Below are 14,975 nucleotides of genomic sequence, written 5' to 3' on the forward strand. Positions count from 1 at the left end.
ATTTGTTTTTAATTTTTAAAAAATTAATTGTTCCTTTAAAAGGATTCTGGACTTACAAAATATGTAGCAAAATAGTACAAAGAATTTCAATATACCCTTCACCTTACTTCCCCTAATGTTAACATCTTATGTAATCTTAGTTTAATGATTGAAACCAGGAAGCTAACATAGGATACTCTTAACTAATCTACAGACCTTACAAAAATGTTTCTAATTGTACCACTAGTATTCTTTTTCTGACCTAGGGTCCAGTCCAGGTTTACACATTATATTTAGTTTTCCTGATTTCTTAGTCTCCAATCTGGGACAATTTCTCAGTCTTTATCTTTCCTGACTTTTGAAGAATATCATTCAGTTATTTTGTAAAAAGTTCCTCAATTTGAGGCTGTCTTTTCCTCAGATCAAATTCAAATTATAGATTTTGGTAAGAACTTCACAATAAGTTTCCTAATATGTATGAGTTCCATTCCGAGAGCACTATAAGATGATTAATGAAAACATAAGAATAATACTTTTAGCAGGTATATGTATGGTAACATTTCTAACAGTTATCTCTTCATGGAGAAATACAGAACATGAAAAAATAAATCAGGATGTCTGTTAAACATAGAATAGATTGGCGATTATTTGTTTAAAAAAAATGGAGATTCTATACCACTTCAGACTTTTCCTGATGTAAGACAATGGGAAAAAGAAACGTACCATTCATTGTATTTTACTGGGCTGTGTATCTGCCAGGTCATTTATGAGGATTATAATGCATATTCTCAACCATTTCAGCTCGCTCTTCCTTTTTATTCTGATTTGGTCACCCCCTTTATCTGTTTTCATTACAAGGCTGAACAGATCTGGTGTGGCAATCAATAAGAATAATAACAACAGTCACATAACTGCCAAGACTTCAGAAAAAGCTCTGACTTCTGGTGAATCCCATGTCCCCATTTCCCTGCATCCCCTTTGAGAAACAGGTTCTGTTTCACAAGGCAGTTCAGGGCACCCCACATATTGTGAGGCAGGTTAGCAGTTGCTGGTGGAGGAAAGGAACCCCTTCCCCCAGTGTTCCAGCATGCTGTGTGCTTAATATTCCATGTCAAAGACAGCAAACTTGCCGATCATAAGACATTGTGAATATAGTTCTTTCCAAGTCTCTGGGTAGATAATCATATTGTTAGTTATTGGAAATCTGATACTCTACCTAAGTGTTTATTAATAGGTAGGGCAGTCTTGCTTGCTCAAAAATAGCTAAAAGCTCTTTATAACATGTTTAAATGGAATACAAACCAACATTTATAGAGTGGTTAAATGTAATTCAACTCCATTAGTAAAATAACATGCTATTTACAAATAAAACACTCAAATCAACTGTGGTCTACAAAATTCTCCACACCCCTTCCTATCCCTTTCTCCTTTTAATGTCCTCTTTGAACATTATTTGAAAAGCATGCCTAATTGGTCTGAACCTAAACAAAGCTAGATTTCCCCACCTTGTTTCCTTAAAAAAATGACTGTACTTTTTCTATTTAATCTGAAGCTGTAATAAGAATGATTATCAGTTACCAAGTAGGATTACATAGCATTTGTCACTTGGTCAGGGGCAACACAAGGAAAAAAACAGCCCATGTAGTAATGTGAATGTGCTACCCAGATCATGAACAACTATGCATCTCCAAGTCTTCCTGCACCTTTAAAATGGGAGACAAGGGAGTGGGTATGGCTGAGTTGAATCAAGAGAGGGGTGAGGGAAAAAAGGAAGATGTTTTGCTGTGGCCATTGGAGGCTCTCACCCCACTGACAGACTGTGACCTTGACTTCCTGCCAGTGTCCTGCATGGGCTGCATCCATGTTGCTTTAACACATTCCAGTCCTTTCCCTGTTCCAGAACTGCATTTGAGTGCTTTTAACTTGGGAAATTGACTTACCAGTTAAATACGGTAAATCGATTCCAGTTTAATGCAGCGGCTATAATAGATAAGAAGCCCAGAAAGAATAGCCATATTTTTATGTTTATTTTATTTTATTTTTTTTCAGACATTGGCTCACATTTATTTAAACTGTCATGGGATGACTTTTTTTGTGAGCAGATTCCAAATATTTGTTGCATACTTAAATCTTGGATGGATGTCAGTAATGCAACAGTACATTGTACTTGAAGGAGTCAAAGGTGCATACAAACATTAGCAGAGAGCAGCGCTGGATATTATGGTTTAGCCTTCCTGCATTTTAGATCTTTTTTTTTAAAATTTTACTTTATTTTTTAACTTTACAATATTGTATTGGTTTTGCCATATATCAACAGTATTCTTGGCAGGAAAAATAATGACTGAAGAAAAGGGTGTATTACTGTGACATACGGCTTACCAGGTGGTGCTAGAGGTAAAGAACCCACCTGCCAATGCAGGAGACATAAGAGACACAGGTTCAATCCCTGGGTTGAGAAGATTCCCTAGAGGAGACGTGGCAACCCACTCCAGTATTCTTGCCTGGAAAATCCCATGGACAGAGGAGCCTGGCAGGCTACAGTCCATACGGTCACAAAGAGCTGGACATGACTGAAGTGACTTAGCATGTAGCATGGCCCCATTGATGATGTCTTTGGAATAAAGCTATTTTGACAATTGTCAAATAAATAGCAAAGTGAAAAAAAGAATGAAAAATTATACATATGCTGTAATCATGACTCCAGAAAATAAATTAGTGCGTATGACTATGATTGGGAAGAAGCACAATAGAATGTTAAAAATTTCATTTCTGTGTGGTAGGGAATATTGATGATTTTCATCTTCCTTTAACTTTTTCTTGTTTCCCACACTCTATATTAATATAATAAACATGAATGCCTTTTCATAATAAAGCAAAATGAGTAAACTAAGACACATACACACATGTACATGTCCTGAAAATGTATTTGAAAAGGACTTTTAAATCATACAAACTACTGGGTTTATTTGGAGACTGAAATTCCTGTTATAATCCCACTTTGAGTTGATAGCATTATCTTCAGGAGGATCTCATTTTAAAATATAACATGCTGCTTCTAGAAGGTAATATAAATCCATTAACATCTCAGAAAGAAAAATGTGTCTAATTTTCTGGCCTGGGCAGACTGCAGAGGGCATGAACCTAAGGGCGTGGGAGACATATTTTGATGGAGAAAAGCCCAGGATTTGGAAATTTTTGGCTGGTTCTCCATGCAAATGCTTGGGAGGAAGTGACACTGAAGAAGAAGTTTTCAAGGTAGAGAAACATGGTCTGGCCTATGGGAAGGGTCAAGGGGAATGAGGTGAGAGGAACAGCCAAACTAAACTTGCTCTATGTTTTATCCTCGTTTCATTCTGCAGCAAACACGCCTGTTCATAACTCTGTGCAGATATCTGTTTCTTTAGGATGAATCCCTGAAAGTGAAAATACTGTATTAAAGGGTATGGATAACCTAAGACTTTCCATAGTCAATTTCAGGCACATTCTAGGTAAAAGCACTATGTAATATGTGCCAGACGGAGAGCACCTAACCCTGAAGAATTTCCATGCGACTTTACACAAAAAGGAAAAGCCAGCCACTCCCCACACTCTCTCAGGACTTTCAGGAGGGCTTCAGTACTTGCACAGGGAGTTATTTTGAAGTCACTTACTCTGAGTAACAGATGGAGCTACCTGAACCTGGAAGTGAAACACGCCATCAACCAACGTTCTAAGGAACCAGCTCCCATCTCAGCTTGCACTTTCAAACAGACCTCTTTGTTTACAGCAGTTGAATGTGGCTGTCTACTAGGGATCAAATTAACTGAAAATAAGCTCTGGAAGGCTGACAGCTTTAATTGTCATTTAATAGACCCATTTCCTAAACTCCCTAATATCTTGTGTTGATTGTGATTGTCAAGGGTCCCACGATTAAATCTAATTTAAATTGATGCTCAATTTGGCCAGGATTGAAGAACTACTGGGTGGCAATTGTGCAACATAACTGGGTAAAATTCCTTTCATCTGTCGGTGGTTAAAAGTATTTGAACTTTTATGCTTAAAATACAGCCCATCTGGAATCCTTAAATGAAAGCTTTAATTCTCAGAGAAAGGATTTGAAGGTCTCTTTGTCTTCCGCAGAAGGCTTTAAAAGGCAGTCTGCAATTAATTTATGAAATCACGGGCAAAATAAAATTCTTTTTTAAACCAGATTTTAATAGGCTCATATCTCAACCTTGGCTTGGTAGTGTTTAGAATGAAAGGATGCTGGTTATTTGTATGACCTCTGGGACACCTATGATGATCTGGTGAAAAGAAATTATAATCCTTCAGCCATTCATGCTTGGAAGATTACTTGCAGTAGGCACATACATTATCCATGTCATGCTTTCCTTTTGGGGAATGTTCAAAGGTTATTACAATAACCAGCAAGTGTATAATGGATCAATATTTGCTGCACTAGTCTTTTTGGTGGTTGTTGCTCTTTCCCCTTATTCTCTATTAGGTTCATCCATATCAGTTAAAGAAATCTGGATATATGTTCTTCACATAAGGTATCCCTCTGCTCTTCCTGACAGAGGGATAGGCAGATGCCAGGCACACTTTATACAACTTGAGGTTCTCATTAAACCTTTGCACAAGATTGAGTCCTGTCACATAAATTAATCGAGCTTCTCTGAAACCTACTTAAGGATTATGTCCCTTTTATTGCCAGCAGTCCCAAAGCAGGTTCATTACAAATATGAATCAGACAGGAGACACAGTTGTATGTGCACATCAGAAACCTTAAGGCTGTTGATTCTGTTTTAGAAAATGTGGTACTTCATCCATGACAAATGTGAGAAATGATGTCTCCGAATCCCTAGCACATGTCTACACCTCAAAATTCTTGGTAATGACAGTTAATTGAAAAAGTCACCATTGGGTGGAAAAATCTTTTGGGGATCAATACATTGGTACAGTTGCCCAAAACTGGGGTTAATAAACCATCCTGGGTTATAAGAAGGAGATGATGTGGTGGAAAGAAGAATATTTGATATATATTGTCTAATATGGAAGATAAAATGAGTTTTAAGATGATGGTTCACATTTTGGGATAATGCTTGATTCTTTCTGTTTCTATATGACCTTTATTCTCTTTCACAAAGTGCCAATTGTGCTCTAGATATAAAATCAACAGAATTTGCTGTGATAAAATTTCTTGCCCTCAAATTTGCTGATTGGAAAAGAGGCTAACATACAAAGGGACATGTTTCATTTTTACTTATGTAAATAATGATGTAGAAAATAACACTGTGAATCTGAAAAATTAAACATTTTTTAAACTTGTGAAAAAACCCTTGATGTATCCCTCTGGTTGAAAAAGATATCCTAGTTTCTTTTTCAAGATTCGAAAGCAAGGGCCATGAGCTGGAGCTATTTGCTCATTTGAAGTAAATTGCCTTGACAGTGCATAAGAGAGAGAAGTGCACTGAGATAATTGGGTTCAAAACAAGTGTTTGCAGAGTGGAGACAGGAAGCTTTTCGTACAGGTGAAAAGATGTATATATGAATGATTGGGTTAAAGGTCGACTTTGGGAAAGGATACAAATAAGGATCATAATTTTATGATGAGCATAAAAGGGAGAGAATATTTGAATGTTCACTCGGGAAGCACAATTCCCTACTATGTGCACAGCTGAGCATCTGGTGGAATTCAGGCATCTGCCACGGCGGGCACCATAGTAGGAGCCCCGTCAACATCCCTTACCCAACTTTGGTGCATGGTTCCCGACCACACTGAGGGCTTTCTCCCTCAAGCATCTGGCTTTTCCCTCTTCCTTGGCTCACATCCCCTGAGCTACACTCTGCTTCCTGGAATCACTTCCTAAGTAAGTTACTTGTACTCAAGATTTTTCCCCTGACTTTTCTTTGGAGGGAATCCAAACAAAGATACATGCAGAATAGATTCGTGATAGAGAACAATTGAGGGCATTTTTGTAAAAAAAAAAAAAAATTGATCATGTTTGATTTATATTCAGAAGAAAAGAGTTTATTGGAGCTGTAAGTATTTTGATGAATGATGGTGAGGAAAAATCATGAAGGGAAGTATTTAAGGGAAATAACAAGATTTACTCCCAGAGTGGTCACGAGGTAACTGATTAACAGGTTGCAGTGGAAGGTGATTCTTAGTTTGGGGTATGGTTACAAAGTTTGCATCATCAGTGATGATTGGTGGGACTTCCCTGGTGGTCCAGTGGCTAAGACTCCATGCTCCCAATGCAGAGGGCGCGGGTTCAGTCCTTGGTTGGGGAATTAGATCCCAAATGCTGCAACTTAGACCCAGGGCAGCCAAATAAATAAATAAAATAAATATTAAAAATAATGAGTGACGATGTGAATAGGAAGAAAATAGTTGGGAGGGAACCATACAAGGAATGAATAATTGTGTTTAGCATGTGAAGTCCTTAGAATTTCTGATGCTTCCCCTCAACGGGCTGTATCATTGTATTCTTTCCAGTGGAAGTGTTCACTTGTACAACTGCAGCTATATATTTTTTCTTTCCTTTAGAAAAAGACCAATGTGGGAAGATGAAGGCAAGGAAACCCAATGTTCTTGGGTTTCTAAATGATTTCTAAGGCTTCCCTTGTGGCTCAGCTGGTAAAGAATCCAGCCTGCAATGTCGGAGACCTGGGTTTGATCCCTGGGTTGGGAAGATCCCCTGGAAAAGGGAAGGACTACCCACTCCAGTATTCTGGCCTGGAGAATTCCAAGGACTGTATAGCCCTGGGGTCGCAGAGTCAGACGCGACTGAGTGACTTTCACTTTCACTTTCAAATGGTCTCATTGTTTGTAATGCGTGTTTGTTTTTTTCTGCCGGCCTCAAACACCTCAAGAAACAAACAAAAAGTGCCTTATTACAGAGCAACACTCGCTCAGCGGTTCAGGTTGACAAGGACACCTTAGAGCTGTTTCTTCTGACTTCGTATAGTTGGATCCTCTTAGCATTCAGTGATACTGAACTAGTGATTCTCATTAATCTAGGGGTTTTTTGAAGCTGATGATACAGTGTTTCTTATAGTTTAAAATTCTTTCTCTACTTAGCCTTTTTACACATTTACAGTTCTACTCTGGATTAGTGAGGGTGCTGCCTTTCTGGAACCATCTGAATAAGTTTATAACCCGTAGGGCCCAGGTCTGCTTTCAAGGTTATGCGTTGAGTTAGGAGATGACAGGATGACAACAGAAAAATGGAAGTGCTTTTCCCCACCAGCCTCTCTCACCATCTGATGTGTGGAATTTTTTCCAGCTTTCACAGCTGAGGCATTGCTAATTGTTGAATTTGCATTAAGATTGTAAGCTCTGGCAAGCCTGAAATTCATTTTGGCTCATGTCCTCAGCCTCATTCCACAAATAGTATCTCCAGCTCCAAATGCTGAGGCCAAGGGAGAAGCTTCCGAGGAGTGTAAGGCAGTGTAAGACATAACTTTGGCCTTTTCTTATTGTAGAAGGATGCATTTGATAAAAGTAGAAAAGAATTCAAAAACTTAGAAAATGTTCCCTTAGCAATACCTTTCATGTGTCATTTTAAACCAAATTACTTAACATTCTGTGGGGGAGGGACTGATTTTCTGTTCATTAGGAGCAATTTGGGCAGAGGGAAAATTAGTTTTTTTTTTTGGCGGGGGGGGCGTGGATTTTGATCATTTCCTTCCAGCTTCTTTCAGTTCTAGCCAACAACTCAAAGATGGTAGCTATGTGGGAGGTCGATCTGTGTTTAAATCAACACTGACTCAACATATATCCAAGCCTTGCTTCAGAATTCATCATGTGGTGATAGCAAAAACAATTTCAAGGGTAAATGAACATTTTTTGAAGGTGGGGATTTTTTGTTGCTGAAAATACTGCATTAAATGATTATGCTTCTCTGAGTTGTAAAGAGCTAATATGAACAGGTTTTTACAGTGTGAAGATTTTTTTCTTCCTATAATTTCAGTTGATTTTACTAAAAATGGAATAGGGAGTGTCAAAGGGAGGAGTCAAATTGCAAACCCACTTCCACTTTTTCCCTTCCTATTAATCACATGCAGTCACTTTCTAGAGAGCAATTAGGATAAGCAACAATTTCTTCATCTTAAAATTAGCTTTTAAGAGCATCCATCTATATTCAGAGATTTAATAAACACATCTCAGCTCAACCACCTACATCGACCATGATATTATAAAATGTGATCCCTTCTCCTCTGCATTTTCCCTAGACTGATGATTATTTTATTTTCTTAATGAACGAAGAATGCCTTTAGATGTCAGTTATCAAATTGGCAAATAATCCTGTTTAATAGCCAAGAAAAGAACAAAGGAAAAGACAGACTGTCCCCTCCTCCAAATGAAAAATTCAAAGAAATATGGTTGGTTTGATGAATTCTGAGAGGAAAAAAATGTGAGACCAATAAATCTCTGATTTTATTGCATGTTTTGAATTGTTTTGGGATAATATGGAAGCAATTGCAAACAACTGGAACAGTTCAGTTCTTAAACAATTTGCATATAAACAGGAGGAAAAAATTATCATACTAGAGTTATTTATTTCTTGATGAAAAGAGCAGAAACAACATTAAGACCTTGTGATCAGTTTTTCCAGATGCCTGAGTTTATAGTATAAATGTTTACATTGAGGGGAAAGAACTGATTTTGTAACTCTAACTTTCAGAACTTAGATTGGAGTTAGAATTGGGGTGTGGGTAAGAGGGAGGTGTCAGAGTCTTTGTGACCCTGTAAACTGTAGCCCACCAGGCTATATATATATATATATATATATATATATATATATATTTAAGTATATGTATTTATGTGCACACACACACATGTATATGTATATGTATATTTAGTCACTCAGTCGTGTCCAATTCTTTGTGACCCCATGGGCTGTCTATGAGCTTCCCCAGTGGTGCTAGATGGCAGAACCCATCTGCCAATGGAGGAGATGTAAGAGATGTGGGTTCAGTCTCTGGGTTGGGAAGATCCCCTGGAGAAGGGCATGGCGACCCACTTCAGTATCCTTGCTTGGACAATCACATGGACAGAGAAGCTCTGTGAGCTACAGTACATAGGGTCACACAGAGTTGGACACAACTGAAGCCACTGAACACGCATGGATTGTCTATATGCTTATGGCTGATTCATGTTGCTGTATGGCAGAAACCAACACAACATTGTAAATTGTCCTCCATTGAAAAATAGTAATAATACAAAAGGAAGCAGAATTGGGGAGTGGAGGTGGGAAACAAAGAATATTACAGGTTATATGTTGCTGTGTGATAAATCACTCCAGACCTGAGTGATTAAGCCGCAGTCCCTGTATCATCTCTCATGATTGTTAAAATATGGTAGTTCTACTTATAGTTTTTGGAGTAAATTTTATATTGTTTCTATAGTGGCTGAAATTTCCATTCCCATCAACAGTGTAGACTTTTAATGATGTCCATTTTGACAGGTTTAGGTAATATCACATTGTGGTTTTGATTTGCATTTCTCTAATACTTAGCAATGCTGAGCATCTTTTCATGTGCCCGTTATCCATCTGTATGTCTCTTAACACACTTTTAATCTTGCTCTGTTTGTTTTTAGAAGAAACTGTAAATAGGTATTTAAATACTCTTGTTTACATTTAACCTTCCGAAAAGTAGTACTCTCAGAATTTAAAACTCAAGGGCTATTTTAAGTGCTTTGAATGATGGGAACAGATTCTTTTCTCTTAGGCTGACTGTATGGGGGACTCAGGAACATTTGCTGTTCTCTAGATCCATCCATCTACTCTCAGATTTAGCTGGTACTTGAGGTCTGACTCGGATAAATTGGGAGCAACATTATGATGAATCTCCATGCTTATTCCTTAGATGAAATTGGTTCTGAGCTGCAGTCAAAATTAGGAAAACTTTTGAGAGTCAAGCTTTGGTCCAATGACCTTTTTCTGCATCCTCAATGTTAAGGTCCGGCTAGTGGGTAAGGGTTGTGGCTACAGAGTAAACTGATGAGAATTCTAGAAGAATCTTCTCTCCTGCCCCAGGAGTTTCAAATCGGCCAAGTGGTTCCTAGGGTAATACCAGCTTTTCTTTCCTCAGGCAGTTCAGTGAGATAATGCAGTGTCTATAAATGATAAACAGTTAGGCACAATTTAGGTATCATAGTAGCAGCAGATTATAAGGGAGAAAGTATAGCATTTGGAATCAGAGACCCAGGGATCCAATTTTAGCTATATCACCTAACGACTGGTGAGCTTGGTGATGCAGGTTTGTTTTTTTCTTTTTTAAATTTTAGGTTCATAATTATAAAATGAAAGCGTGACTATCATGGGTTGAATTATGTCCCCTCCTCCACAAATTCATAGGTTGAACTTTTAACCTCCAGTTCCTCAGAATGTGAGTGTATTTGAGATATATCTTTAAAAGGTAATTAACTTAAAGTTATATGGATGGGGTCTAATGCTATATGCTGTTGCTGTTTAGTTGCTAAGTCATGTCTGACTCTTTGTGACCCCATGAACTGTAGCTCGCCAGGCTCCTCTGTCCATGGGATTTCCCAGGCAAGAATACTAGAGAGGGTTGCCATTGCCTTCTCTAGGAATGCAATATGACTGGTGTTCTTATATGAAAAGAAGATTAGAACACAAATGAACACAATGCATAGATGAGATACCCAATGAGAATGGCCATCTACAAGCCAAGGGGAAAGGTCTTTGAAGAAACCAACGGTGCCAACATTTTGATTTTGGACTTCTACCATCCAGAATTTTGAGAAAATATATTTCTGTTGTTCACATTGCCTTGTCTTTGTTACTCTATTATAGCAGACCCAGCAAACTTATGCATTGCCTTTGGAAAGGTTTTTAAATATTCAAATCACTGTGTAAATATAAAATTATTAGTAAAACAATATTTGTAGCTACTATCCCAAATATTTTGAGACTGAAGGAATTTGAGAATTGGGTAGATTCCACAAAGTTCCCAGCTATGGAGATTTCCCCAGAACATCAATAATCAGTGTGTCAAAGGGTGTTTCTTGACTTGGGCTCATTTAGTAGCAAAATGTGATGGAAATGGAGGCATTTCCTAATTCTGGCCAGGCTATGAAACCCAGAAAGAAAGTAAGGAAGCTCTTTGTTCTGTGGTCCTACATTAGTTAATGGCTGTCTTTCAGCCCAGAAGGAGAATCTAGTTCCCTCTGTATCACTCAGAATTCCCAAGAGTAGCTGAGCTAGCAGCCAATTTCTAGGAAAGAATTTGAGTCATGGGATGAAAGTGTGGTTATTATTTAAGAAAAGGGAATCACCTCAGGTGATTTGTAAGAGACAGAATAAATACACTAAAGTCTGGGTGCTTATTTTTATTTGTGTTGGATAGAAGTAATTTTTTTTAGTCTATACTTTTCAACTCAGTATTTATTTAGTCAAGCTCCTGGAGTACTGGGCACTGCCCTGAGAGCATTATGGGGTAGATTGAATACACTAAAATCACCAGCCCTTTCTTTGAAGTCGATACAACATAATTTGTGTGAGACAGGCTGAAAGCAGCCAGGCAATTGTGCACTGAGTTTGCAAGGGAAAGAAAAAAAGTATGTAAGATTAAGTTCGGAGAAAATTTCTGTACTTAATGTCTTTTAGTCTGAGAACGCAACTTTTTAGAGTCTGCATGGAGGAGTCAGTCATTCACTATTAAAAAGACTTGGAATCCATATTTAGGGTGTTCACAGCAGATTTTTAATTTAGTATCTTCTTCCTCCTTCTATCCCCCACTCTCCTAAAGGAATGTTATAGTTTCCATGTACAAGTTTTCATGAGCTCTGACCCCACTAAGAGAATTATAATGATGAAAACCTTGGCAAAAAGGATTATCAACTCGGAAGCAGGGTATGAAAAGAATAGATTCTTCAATAACTTTTGTATGACACCCAATTTGTAAGTTTTTTTTTTTTTAAAGACAAAACTATGAGGATTAAAGCACTCAATTTGATAGCAATGAGCAATGCAAAAATTATAGTGAATTGGAACAAATTATCATCAGTGAAATGCTTTGATCAACCTGACATGAAAGCCATTTGTAACTATAAATGGTTCCTTATTAGGCAGATTAATTGTGTTGATCTGTTTTGGGGGTGAAATTTAAGGTAGGTAATGATGGTAAACATTAGCAAAGGAACCATTATCCTGTAGGATTTGTCAGGGCATTTCACTTCTATTAATATCACTTACACAGAAGCAATCATTTCATTAGGAATTTTATCACTAAATTCATTTTTTTTTAAATGAACCCTTTAGGGGGAAAAAATGAGTTAAAAGTGCTTTCAAAGAGGAAGTGCGTGCCAGCGTGTGCTCAGTTGTGTCCAACTCTTTGTGATCCCAAGGACTGTAGCCTGCTAGGCTCCTCCGTCCATGGAATTTTCCAGGCAAGAAATATTGGAGTGAGTTGCCATTTCCTACTCCAGGGGATCTTCCCAACCCAGGGAACCCATATCTCTTGGGTCTCCTGCATTTATAGGCAGATTTCTTACTGCTAGTGCCACCTGGGAAGCCCTTATAGAAGAAAACACAAACTTTCATTAAAAAAAAAAAAAATGCGTTTCCAAGTTAGAACTCATTGAGATGAGGGCAAGGTGAAATACAGGGGTGAATTACTCTTAGGAGAGAGCAGCAATGGTAGAGATTTAGGAGAGATTTAACCTGGACGTTGAGGAGGCTGGACGTGGCTCTTCCTATATCTGTGACTGAATCTGAGGCAACCACTCCTTCCGCTAAGGAAATATCATGATCATCTTCCCCTTCTCCTTCCTCCTACATCTCTCCTTACTCAGTCAAGAGGAACAGTGTGGTAGATGATTTTCATGGCTTTAGAAGATATACTGTAGTCTCAGGCTATGTACAAAATGCCTGGACCCATTACAAGTTTTCGCAGAGTTATTAGAGGCTGCTGGTGCCAGCCCACCTTGAAATGACTTCGGACGAGTGGGCTGTAGGTCTGGAGCAACAGACCTGTCGAACAGTGGCACACCAGTCAGTACAGCTGTTAAGAGGTGGGATGAGCCAGTGTGGTTGCTTTTATTTCTTTTGAATTCCTGTTAGCAGCAAGGTCCATCTCCATTTTGGTAGATGGGTGCAAAGGGACAGTAGGGTTGTCTTCGGTTCAATTCAGTTCAATCGCTCAGTAGTGTCCAACTCGTTGCCCAGGTCAGTATGGGTGTCAGTAGAAAAATGCTTTCTTAATAAAGATTTTCTTGTACCTTGCCTAACATGCTGCTGCCCAACACATGTTTTGGTGAGCAGGTTGGAAGGACAGGAGATGATATGAGCTCTGTCGTAAGTATCTTGGGTAAACACCTGGATGTAACTTTCCCTGGGAGACTGGGGGGACACTCTCTGGAAACGGGGACACAGTGATGAGTTTAATTCCTGTTAGACAACTTTCTAGGGTACATGCTCAGAGATTCTTAATGCATATTATTGCTTTACTCTTACCACAAATAAATATGTGTTATTTTAGAACACTGAGAAAATACAGAGAAACAAAAGTGAGATAATGAGTGGATTGAAACTTTCCACCTGAATAGAAGCACAGTTTACATAGAAGTGTCCATTTTTCTGATCTCTTTCTTTGCATGTACATTTATACATATATACACAGCAAATACAGATTTACCAAAATGTGATCGTTTTATTATAAACATTGTTTTCAATGGTTGTATAATAGTCATTCTAAGATGATACCATAATGTATTTAAACAAGACTCTATTGTTTCATATTTCCATTGTTTCTGAATTTCTCTTAGTATAAACCACATTTTCCTGAATATTTATATAGATAATTACATACATACATCCATTATTATTCCTTGGGATGAATCGAAACATGTATAATATCATGTATGAAACGAGTCGCCAGTCCAGGTTCGATGCACGATACTGGATGCTTGGGGCTGGTGCACTGGGACGACCCAGAGGGAGGTTATGGGGAGGGAGGAGGGAGGAGGGTTCAGGATGGGAAACACAGGTATACCTGTGGCGGATTCATTTCGATATTTGGCAAAACTAATACAATATTGTAAAGTTTAAAAATAAAATAAAAAAATAAAGATAACTAAGAACTTCTGATACATATAACCAAATCATCATTCTAAAAATTTGCATCCAGTTATCATGCATTGAACACACATTTACTAACTGAGCACTGCCTAAGGCTAGGGTTGTGCTATGTGATGAGGATTAAGCAGTGACTAAGACAACACACAGAGAAGGCAATGGCACCCCACTCCAGTACTCTTGCCTGGAAAATTCCATGGATGGAGGAGCCTGGTGGGCTGCAGTCCATGGGGTCTCTTAAGAGTCGGACACGACTGAGCGACTTCACTTTCACTTTTCACTTTCCTGCATTGGAGAAGGAAATGGCAACCCACTCCACTATTCTTGCCTGGAGAATCCCAGGGACGGCGGAGCCTGGTGGGCTGCTGTCTATGGGGTCGCACGGAGTCGGACACGACTGAAGTGGCTTAGCAGTAAGAGAACACAGACCCTGTCCTAATAGAGACATCACTAAGTATGTAAACAGCAGTATTGGATGTCAGACAGGGGAGACCCAGGGACTACCGGGGCTTAAACAGAACCACACAGAGTTTCCAACAGTGTGTGGGTGTGCCTGTGTCCCTTAGTCCCGGCCAGTGTGTTCTAGTACCACTTCACTTGTGTTGTATATTGAAGTTCACAGAAACAAAGATCGTGGGTAGAACTATGCTTTGCATTTGTCTATCTATACAGTCTAACATAGTGCATGATACAATCTTTTATGATCCCTGTCTCACTTAGAATTCAATCTTTTGAAGCACCTTGTTCAAAGATTTAAATTTAATAAACTGAATCAGCAACTGAGGAGGGAATAGTTTCTCAGGTTACAGAGCCCAGCCATCTGCTTCCAATCCCACTCTTCCCTCAGAGAATGTCAGGCATCCATCTGTGGTGGTGGTGCTGGGGGGACTTTTGATCATCTTTCTTTTA

The 14,975-nt window shown here is 38.6% G+C and overlaps 1 long non-coding RNA gene across 18 annotated transcripts in view; it reads left to right on the forward strand.

The window, feature by feature from the left end:
- Positions 1 to 14,975, forward strand: part of LOC133258319 (uncharacterized) — a 594,951-nt gene that overhangs the window by 172,158 nt on the left and 407,818 nt on the right. The window lies entirely within an intron of this gene.

The sequence above is a fragment of the Bos javanicus genome, chromosome 12 (assembly GCF_032452875.1).
Source record: "Bos javanicus breed banteng chromosome 12, ARS-OSU_banteng_1.0, whole genome shotgun sequence".
Classification (NCBI taxonomy): domain Eukaryota; kingdom Metazoa; phylum Chordata; class Mammalia; order Artiodactyla; family Bovidae; genus Bos; species Bos javanicus.